The sequence below is a fragment of the Musca domestica genome, unplaced genomic scaffold (assembly GCF_030504385.1).
Source record: "Musca domestica strain aabys unplaced genomic scaffold, Musca_domestica.polishedcontigs.V.1.1 80, whole genome shotgun sequence".
Taxonomy (NCBI): Eukaryota; Metazoa; Arthropoda; class Insecta; order Diptera; family Muscidae; genus Musca; species Musca domestica.
This window is the reverse complement of record NW_026712410.1, coordinates 2,041,186-2,052,660: the sequence shown is the minus strand read 5'-3', so window position 1 is coordinate 2,052,660 and position 11,475 is coordinate 2,041,186.

Here is an 11,475-nt window from a genome sequence, read left to right as displayed (position 1 = left end):
GTTATATGCGGGCTATGCGAAGACGTGGACCTACATGGCCCATTTTCTGTCTTAAGCCGTAGCATCTATTACAAACTTTAAATAACAATTTTAAAACAATTCGGGTAAAAAATGTCGCTAGAATCATCAAAATACCGCATATAGGGAGGTACCGTTACGAAAACGTGGACCAACATGGCCCATTTGCAATACCAAAAGTCCTGCAGACATAGTCCACATTTGAGTAAAATTTTATCAACCTACTTCATTTCGTTCGGAAGCTAGAGTGATTTCCACAGACGGACAGACGGACGGACATTGATAAATCGACATAGAATTTTATGCTGATCAAGAATATATATACTTTGTGGGGTCTAAAATGTATATTTCGAGGTGTTACAAACGGAATGACAAACTTAATATACCCTCCATACTCTGGTGGAGGGTATAAAAAATTCTAAAAGACATGAACTTTATTGCTTTCAAGGAAAGTCACAATATACTTACTTTATATTTGGTGTGTCTGGTTACTTTTCCTGCAGGAATTGTGCAGCAACTTCTTTCTGAGAGAAAATATAGTTTTATTCTCTTTTGCAAGGAAAATGCGAAAAGTAAACAGACGGTATTCCTGCAGAAGCTTGCAACTAATCAGCTGATTTGTCAAAACAAACCAATTTGTCCCCCATAAATTAAAACAAAGGAAGTAATACCAATTTTACAAGTTTTTTAAATAAAAATGTTGGAAATAGTCTTTTATTTTCTTATTACATATTAACATTTACGTTTTTCTCATTTTGTAAAGTTTTTCTCCAAAAACTATTAGTCTTGCTAATTTCCAAAAAAAAATATTTCAAATTGAAAGCACAAAAATAAATAAACAAACAATAGAAAACATCTGATTGAATGTCGATGAATGAGAAGAAGAAGAGTTGCAAGTGATTGCAAGAAGAAATTTGTCCAGCAAGAATTTGCAAACTCTCACTGAAAGAACTGTCAAAATTTCTCTCTCGAACCGCTCTCTTTTGCAGAACTTTTGGGATAACAGACGACTTCCAGTAACAATTTGTAACAATTGTTACAAATTTTAGGGTAACCAGACACCCCCATTACTAGCAATAAAAAAGTTCTTAAATTTTTTTGTTATTATTATTCTTGTTCTTAGTATTTTTGTACTCCCTAATGTCTTTGAGTTTAGGTAGACATACGAAAGAGTATAAAATAAGTTGTAGTTTCGTAAACCGATCAGTCAAAATTTAGACAGGGAAGAGTAAAATCGTGTGTGATAGAAACAAAAATATAAATATGGCAGATGCAAGTAACTTTTACGATGCTGAAATTGTTGTACGCTGCGTTCTATCATGATAGAGTAAATAATGCACTTAATACTACGTTACTGCTGCGATTTTCACGAAGAAAAAGGAGTGGGAACCAATGTCAGTGAAAGGTTAGACGCCTTTGTAGCTATTGTTTTGTATGCTGGACTTACAAGATCAAGCCATGAACCAGCTATGGAACTACGGGGCGCGAAGCATATACAAAGCTGTGTTGTCGTACGATCGCTTCATGTGTTTAACACAATTTATTCGATTCGACAATGGAAATACTCGACATCAGCGGCTCATCAACAGCAAAACTGAGGCTATTGTTGATTCTGTACTATATACACAAAAAAATGTTTTACCACTCTTGACTTCATTCCACAGGAGTTCGAGAAGAACCCGAAGCGCACCATCAATAGTACATAAAAAAATAAAGTGATGAATGTGTTCTCCACAGAGCACTACACCTGCTACGTTGATGAACAAACACCTCTACGTCCCTTTGTTTTTCTTTTTTTCAAACAAGCCAGCCAATGACTTAATCCAGTCAAAAAATCGTTTTATGTGTTCTCACCTTAAGAGAAACATCTTCAAATTGAAGAATATAATATATAGCTATTTTTTTATTTTCCTTTACATTTCAGGTATTACCAAGACTGATGGAAGTTAATGTACCGTCGTTGAAGAAATTATTTTTTATGTACAATTTAAATTTAAAACATTTTAAGTTTGCTTTAGTCTGCAACTTCAAGGCAAGATTTGATGGGCTTGTATTTGATCCTCCTCTTGCCTATGTTTCTGTTCCTGAATCAGCTTCTCTTTAACAAGATCTTGAGTCAAGTCCGAATGCGCCCGAACTACTAAAGCCGTAATTATAGAATTGTAACAATATGGATGGCTTCCCAAGTCCGAATCCGCCCGAACTGCTAAAGCCGTAATTATAGAATTGTAACAATATGGATGGCTTCCCAATAAATATGCCATTTGAGGATGATTTGCCAAGATACACCAATTGGAAGTATTTTCCAAAATCATATGGCAACTCGAGCTTTGGTGCCTTTTATTAGCAGGTTTTTCTTTGGAAACCATATCCCAAAAATCATCTTTCATAAGCAAGATTTCCAATTTGTATTTCACAAAAGGACGAAGGCCCATATCCTATTGGAAACTAACGTTATCCTTAAGTGTTACTGAATATTAAGGACTGTGGTTTAATTTTAACGTTAGTTAAAACGTTAGATTCCAATAGACCTTCGTCTGTTTGTAAAATACAAATTGCAAATCTTGCTTATGAAAGATTATCTGTGAAAGAAAAGTCTGACCCCTAACTATATCTTCAAAGGGCATCAAAGCTCGAGCTACCCTAGGACTTTTGGAAGAAGACTCCAAATTTGTATATCCTGGCAAATCATCTTTAAATGTCATTCTTATTGGGAAGCAATCCAGATTGTTAAAATTCTATAATAACGGCTTTACAAGTTCGGGGCGGCTCGGGCATGACTCTTGATCTTGTCATAGAGAAACTGATTCAGGAACATAAACGTAGGCAAGAAGGAGATCAAATACAAGCCCATGAAGTTGTACACTAAAGCAAAATTGAAATGTTTTAACGATGGTAAATACGGATACAATTAACGTGAGTGTAATGCTGAAAATAAAACAAATGATTTCAAAGCAAAGAAAAGAGCGTTCTAAAATATCTAAAAATTTGGATTCTGAAGGAAAATTTGAGTTTTGTTTGAACTCTCATGAAAAATTATCTAGGAAACCATTCGTACATAGATTCCGGGGTCAGTTGTCATTAGCATCAACATATTTTTCTTCCCATCATTATATACGGAAATTGGAAAACACAAACGCTCAAGGTTTAAGGCAGTTATTTGTCCAAGTCCAGCTTATGTGATATATAGTCACTGGTCAAAACTCGACCCGATATGTTCTCCACATATTTACAAATGATCGAATGTCCAAATGATTGACCATGCTCGTTGAGTCTCAGCGCACATCTTGCTGCTTGTTCCTCTACAAATAGACAATAGCGATGCCCCTCTTTACACTTTGCCAATGAAGGAAGCCTTCCGTAAAGAGTGCCACCAAACTTAACCTCTATAAATCAGAATCGAACGGATAATTGACTCATATAACCATTTGATGATATACAGCATCAGCCCCCGCTATTTCCTATGGAGTTCTTGCCGGAATAGAGTGCTATTAAACCTCTTTTAGCTCGCTTCTCAGTATTGCTCTTCCAGTTTAGACGCTCAGATAGTTGGCCTCAGAAGAAAAACCCAATATGACTCCGTCCACCAAGGGTGTTGAAAACTCTGGACGATTCCGATTCCTCGTACAGAGAACGAGCTCAGTTTAAGATTGGTTAAGGCCATTACCGCGTGCAATCTTGATAATTTCCTAAGAGCTCCCAGCAGAATTTCTCAGCAATTAGTAGTACCACATAGTCAGCGTAGGCCATGACTTAAGTTCCGTCTTGTTTCAGATCTATTAATAGATTGTGGATTTGGAACCACTCAAATTCTTGAGTTAATGATTCTACTGCTGAGGACTAGTGGTATGCCAAGGCCTATGAGAGAATTATGAATAGCGTCAAGTGTGACGTTATGAAAGGCCCCTCGATGTCGACGAAGGCTGCCAACGTGAAACATGAACTATTCAGGTTCTTCTCGATATAACCCACAACTTCGTGTTGCGCTGTTTCAACAGACTTGCATTTCACGTAGTCCTGTTGTGCAGTGCTTTTCGAGGTTTTAGGTAATATCTATATATAAGTCTTTCTAGAGATTTCAATAGAAAATACGAAAGGCTGAGGCCTGTAGTCCTTTGGAAGTGCATGACTTGGTTTCCTTGCCATGAAAATATAAGTGACTGTGACCTCCCTCCACAGTGATGGAATGTGCGATATACGCAAACAAGCCTTATAGATTACTTTCAGAATAGGTACTGGGACCGCCGATGCGTGCTGTATCATGGCGGGGATAATAACGTCCGGTCCCGGTGATTTGAAGGTGTCGATGGCCCGCATGATTTTGGGAATGCTTAAAATCCTGTCAATCAGGGTCTCGTCCTCGGCCGCACAGCACTGATGAGTCCTAGCCAACAGATTGAGAGTCTCTCTATTAGAGTCAACCCACGTACCAGCGATCCGCTTTATACTTGCAGTGGATTTAGGATCTTTTAAAAGGAACTTGTGGAACCTGGAAGCTTTATTGACAACTTCTATGAACAGACCCAAGGTTTCCGCTTAGATTTCCTTCTTAAACTGACTACTGCACTTATTGAAAGTCGACTTATATGCTTCCCAATTCGTACAACGTTTGGTCTTGTTGGCCCTGTTATACAAGCGTCTACTTATTTTCCTAAGATCTGCTATGACCTTGGACCACCAAACCGGTTAGCTTTTTCATAAAATTCAAGCAAGACTTTTGTTATGAAATTCACAGAGTCGTCTACGCTTGAGGCTCAGTCCACCTGTATATTACCTGTGGATCTCAGTCTCAATGTAACATACTCTTCAAATTTGTCCCAACGGGCCTCCCTTGGATTTCTATGAGGTTTTTGATGAATGCCCTCTACCGAGACAAATGTGATCTTCTGGTGGTCCGAGAACGAACATTCGGAGGATACTTTTCGGTTCAGTATCCACATTAGTCAGGGTGAGACCAATGATCTCCTCCCAATCTTTCTTCTGGAAATTATCCTCCTTTACCCTTTTACATATTTTGAGATTATGTCAAAAAATAAAATCAAAAATGGACTCACCTCTGGGAATGGTATCCTTACTGACCCCTTGATAGTGGTGTGCATTGATATTGTATTCAGCTGTACAAAATACTGTTACGAATATAACTTTAGATTTAAGTTAATTTAGATGAATTCCGTTAATTTAAGAATTTGAATTGTAACGTAAATTTCTACTACGCAGTTTATTTGAATAACTTCACAACAACAACTACTGTATAGATTTTTCTACATCCTTCCATTTCCTCTTTCATTTTCTATTTTGTTGCTGACGTACAATTCTTGTTAAACGTCATCATTGATGATCGCTTAATTCCTCTTTCTTTGTTACCCCCTCGCCTGTGTATGTGTTGTTGTTATTGTTCACTCAATGTAAGTTTGTATGTGTTCGTTGCATTGGTAGACTGTTCGTAATCTAGGCGTTACCAGATCGTCTAGAAACTTCTGTAGCGACAGGCGAGGCTCATATAAATAGGGGAAATGGAAAGGCAGTTAGTCAGTTGTGAATCAGATCGCGAATTGAAACCGTCGAGTAAAGTAAAGTGCAAAGTAAAGTTGTGTGAATAAAATCATTGTAATTATCGTAATCCGAAAGAACCCGCGTTTTATTTGGTACGAGCTGTATTGGGAAATAAAACAACGTCTACACGGGATTAAGTAAAATCCAAGAACGTAACAATTGGTGTCGGAAGTGAGATTACGATAATACTACGATGAAGTTTAAGGATCTACGAGTGGAAGACTTGAAGAAGGAACTTAATAAATTGGAATTGTCCTCTACTGGCAACAAGGCTGAACTACAAAAACGTCTGTTGGATGAGTTCGAGCGCCGTGGTATGAACATCGATACATATGAGTTTGACAGTAAGGATGAAGTGGATTTATCGGAAATGGGCGAATCCAACGGTGGGGAAGTCTCGTCAGTAGCTGCCAGGGGTGACGATTTCAGAGAAATGCTAGCCAAAATGTTTGAGGAAAATTTCAGAAGGTTCGAAGAAAATTCAAGAATAACGAACGAGAAACTCGAGTACATTGCAGAAGTTATTGGAAGGAGAGTGGAAACCGTGGAGGTCCAAATTAAAGAGTTGGATAAGAAAATGCAGTCGGTTGACGAGAAATTTCTGTCCCACGACCATAGGGTTACAAATCTGGAGAAGACAATTTCGGAACTGGAAATCAAAGGTGGTCCGGTGCGAGTTCCTGATAACACACTAAAAATCAAACCTCCTGTATTCGACGGCTCTACGTCATTCAATGTTTTCAAGTTACAGTTCGAGACAGTGGCTTCTAGAAATTCGTGGAACGACAGCGACAAAGCGGTTGCACTACTTCTGGCATTGAAGGGCAGTGCTGCTGATGTTATACAGAGTATTCCTGTCGCTTCTAGAAACAACTATGAAGATGTTATTGCTGCACTGGAACGTAAGTACGGTGGCGAACATAAACGAAACATCTACCTTATGGAATTAAGGGGAAGAGTACAGAGGGCAAACGAGACGTTACAAGACTTTGCAGCTGAGGTGGAACGTTTGGTGCTAATGACGTATCCAGGAGAGGATCACCCATTGCTGGACCGTATGAAAATCGAAACCTTTGTGAATGGCATACGTGACCCTGAGATTAAGTATGCAACATATGCGTCACCAAAAGCATCATTTTCCGAAACTGTGTCGTTTGCCCTTGCCCAAGAGACGGCAAGAATAGTTGTTAAGCCCCAGACCCACAAGATTCGCCAACTGGAGACCGAAGGTTGCGAACCCAAATCTCTCGTTAACCTCGATCGAAGACGCCATGAGGCGGGTAATAGAAGAGACAAAGTTAGTTGGGATGACTAAGCCCAGGGTTAGATGCTACAACTGCGATAAAGCAGGTCATATTGCGCGCGAATGCAGAGCTAAGCGCAAACGATCCAGGTCATCGTCACCACCTCCAACGAAAGATGGTAGAAGAATGGCCCAACAGTCCACCAATGAGTCACAGTTAAACTAAATCGAGCCAGTCCAGCGGGGCATGAACTGGCTCCCATCGACGATGGCCCCACAATCTCCATAGCAATAGTACAACAGGAAAGTCACAACCTAACAACAACTGGGTACATCAATGGTGATAAGCGAGTTCTGACGTTAGATACTGGCGCATCAAAGTCCATCGTAAGATCAGATCTGGTAAAGGGAAAAATAACGCAACTTAATGGAGTCAGACTGCGCACAGCAACGGGGGAGCCCGCGGCAGTACACGGCAAGATTACCCTGAGACTAACTATTGCCAATAAATCGGAGAATTACGAGTTTATAGTTGCCGATATCGTAGACGAAGTGATAATAGGCGCAGATTTTATGATTGCCTTTGGTATCAATCTGGATATGAAAGAACGTGTGATGACCTGGTCTAACGTCGAAATTCCGTTAAACGTGGGCTACGATGAAAGTACACCCATTAGACGTCTGACCACGGACCATCCAGAGATAATACCGCCCTGTGCCGAAGCAATAATATGGGTACCAATGAATGGAGATTGTGGAGCCGAGAAGTTGTGGGTGGTGGAACCAGCAGAAAACAGAAACAGTAACATCCTAATAGCGAATGCCCTGGTGAAAAGCAACAAGGACGGATTAATTCCTGTTAGAGTTTTGAACCTGTCAAACAAGCAAGAGCAAATTTGCCAATTTTCCGATGTTGGACAATGCACACCAGCTGAAGCTGTAGTTAATTTGGAAACTAGCACCGAAAAGCCAGCTGCCATGGAGAAGAAGCACCTCGACGGCTACATAAAAGAGTGGACACACCAATTATCACCTTCCGAGAGGAACAAGGCTAAGCAGCTATTATGGAAATATGCCTCTACCTTTGCGTTGACAAAAGAGCACCAAGGAAGAACATCAGTGGTGAAGCATGAAATCAATACAGCAGACGCGAGACCCATTAAACAGCCTCCAAGAAGTGTTCCCCTGGCAAAAAGAGACGAGGTTCAGAAGCTGATAAGTGAAATGGAAAAGAGTGGTGTAATAGAACCATCGTCAAGTCCATGGTGCTCCCCAGTGGTCTTGGTCAAGAAGAAAGACGGAAGCACCCGATTTTGTGTGGACTACAGAAAGTTGAATGATGTCACCAAGAAAGACAGCTATCCGCTCCCAAGAATCGACGACACATTGGACACATTAGCCGTGACGTCATGGTTCTCCACCCTCGACCTGCAGAGTGGGTACTGGCAAGTAGAGATCGCCGAGAAAGATAAGGAGAAAACAGCGTTTGGCGTAAATGGGGGTCTCTGGCAGTTCAATGTCATGCCATTCGGACTCTGCAACGCCCCGGCTACATTTGAAAGGCTGATGGAGCGTGTGTTAAAAGGGCTGCAGTGGAAGTCGTGCCTCATATACCTGGATGACATCATAGTCATGGGACGCAACTTCGACGAACACATCAAGAACTTAAAGGATGTTCTACAGCAGCTTTCGTCTTCAGGCCTCAAGCTGAACCCAAAGAAGTGTAGTCTCTTCCAACGAGAGGTGAAGTTCCTGGGGCACCACGTGACGCCGGAGGTCATATCGACGGATAAGGAGAAAATTCAAGCCGTCAGAGATTGGCCGCAGCCCCGAAATCTCCATGAGCTGCGAAGCTTTCTGGGTCTCTGCACATACTACCGTCGATTTGTCCAAAATTTTGCCAACATCGCCGCCTGTCTACACCGTTTGACGCAAAAAGGCCAGAGGTTTCAGTGGGGCAACGACCAGGAGGAGGCATTCAGAAAGCTCAAAGACATGCTATGCAGAGCCCCCATTTTGGCATACCCTATACCTGGCGGCAAGTTTGTCCTGGACACAGACGCAAGTGCGTGCGGCATCGGTGGCGTCCTTTCCCAGGAAATCGACGGACAGGAAAAAGTCATCGGGTACTACAGCCGGACATTGTCGAAACCTGAGAGGAATTACTGTGTGACGAGGAGAGAGCTGCTTGCTGTCCTTGAGTGCGTTAAACACTTCCACAAATACCTATATGGCCAGCATTTCCTGCTGAGGACCGACCACGCTGCTCTCCAATGGTTGCTGCAGTTTAAGAATCCGGAAGGTCAACTAGCCCGTTGGATCGAGAGGCTCCAGAGTTATGACTTCAGAATCGAGCACAGAAAAGGCGGAAAACACGGTAATGCTGATGCCCTGTCTCGTCGGCCATGCAAAGTAGAATGCAAGCACTGCTCAAAGGCTGAGAATAAAGAGAATATCGTTGATGTCCGACTATTGCAGTTTGAGTCGGGTGAAGATTGGTCGACGGAACAACGAGGAGATCCCATTCTGGGCAAAGTAATTTCGGCCATAGAAACGGGCAAACGACCTAGTCGCAAAGAAATTACCTCCGAAAGCCCTCTTTTAAAATCCTATTGGGCCCAGTGGGACAGTCTACTTATAATAGATGGTTGCCTATATCGCAAATGGGAAAGTGAGGACGGTAAATCTCACCGGAACTTGATCGTCGTCCCAGACTCCAAAATAAGAGATGTCTTGTCGGAGTTTCACGATGGGCCAAGTGGAGGACATCTTGGCATAGCAAAAACCGCTGAAAAGGTAAAGCAGAGATTCTACTGGGTCGGCTGTCAAAAATCCATTGCCGACTGGATCGCCAATTGTGAAAGGTGCATAAGAGCTAAAGGTCCAACACGGAAGAGTCCCCTTTGAAAGAATCGCAATGGATGTAGCTGGACCGTTCCCAACAAGCGACTCTGGGAACCGGTATGTCTTAGTGGTCATGGATTACTTCAGTAAATGGCCAGAGGTTTATGCTATCCCAAATCAAGAAGCCAGGACAATTGTGGATGTGTTCAGCAGAAATTGGATTTGTCGCTATGGTGTTCCATCTGAGGTTCATTCCGATCAAGGGAGGAATTTTGAATCAGCGATCTTCAAGGAAATGTGTGACTCCTACGGAATCAAGAAAACCAGAACGACGCCCCTACATCCACAATCAGATGGCATGGTGGAAAGATTCAATCGCACCCTGGAAGAACATCTACGGAAAGTGGTGGACAGTGGCCAACGAGACTGGGATGAGCATATTCCCAAGTTTTTACTGGCTTATAGATCGGCCATTCATGATTCCACATCCCGGACCCCAGCCAAAGTTCTGTTCGGAAATGAATTAAAGCTACCTGGCGATTTGATATTCGGTGCTACCCCAAACGACGATGTGAACCAAGATGAAGACAGTCAAAACTCTTTTAGTAAAGTCCACGATGCAGTCCGACATCGAATAAAAATGGTTAGCAACCGCATGAAGGCAAGGTACGATCGAGTGGCAAATACCGATGGGTTTCAAGAAGGGCAACTGGTACTATTGTTCAACCCACAACGAAAGAAAGGACTATGCCCCAAATTACAAACGCACTGGGAAGGACCCTACAAGATTGTCACGAAAATAAATGACGTCGTTTATCGCATCCAGAGGAGCGATAGTCCCAGGTCGAAGATGAAAGTTGTACATTTGGAGCGGCTGACCCCCTACGGAACGGGAACTGTGCCTTCTCGGGACGAACAGGCTTAAGCGGGGGGCAATGTTACGAATATAACTTTAGATTTAAGTTAATTTAGATGAATTCCGTTAATTTAAGAATTTGAATTGTAACGTAAATTTCTACTACGCAGTTTATTTGAATAACTTCACAACAACAACTACTGTATAGATTTTTCTACATCCTTCCATTTCCTCTTTCATTTTCTATTTTGTTGCTGACGTACAATTCTTGTTAAACGTCATCATTGATGATCGCTTAATTCCTCTTTCTTTGTTACCCCCTCGCCTGTGTATGTGTTGTTGTTATTGTTCACTCAATGTAAGTTTGTATGTGTTGTTGTTATTGTTCACTCAATGTAAGTTTGTATGTGTTCGTTGCATTGGTAGATTGTTCGTAATCTAGGCGTTACCAGATCGTCTAGAAACTTCTGTAGCGACAGGCGAGGCTCATATAAATAGGGGAAATGGAAAGGCAGTTAATCAGTTGTGAATCAGATCGCGAATTGAAACCGTCGAGTAAAGTAAAGTGCAAAGTAAAGTTGTGTGAATAAAATCATTGTAATAATCGTAATCCGAAAGAACCCGCGTTTTATTTGGTACGAGCTGTATTGGGAAATAAAACAACGTCTACACGGGATTAAGTAAAATCCAAGAACGTAACAATACTTTGTACATACTTTTGAGTGCAATTGAGGTGCTGGGAAAATCTAGCAATAAACAATAAATATTCTAAAATTATATATTTCCACCTGCCATACAACAACACATGTGAACAATTTGGGGATTTTGTGCGCTGACGCATACGATAATGTGAAAGATAATAAAGGTTATGACCCACACGCACAGATATCGAAGTGGTAAATAGATGTGCAAGACCACTTGAATGAAATGTCAAGCAGCTCTGCAATGTTCTCCATTCAAT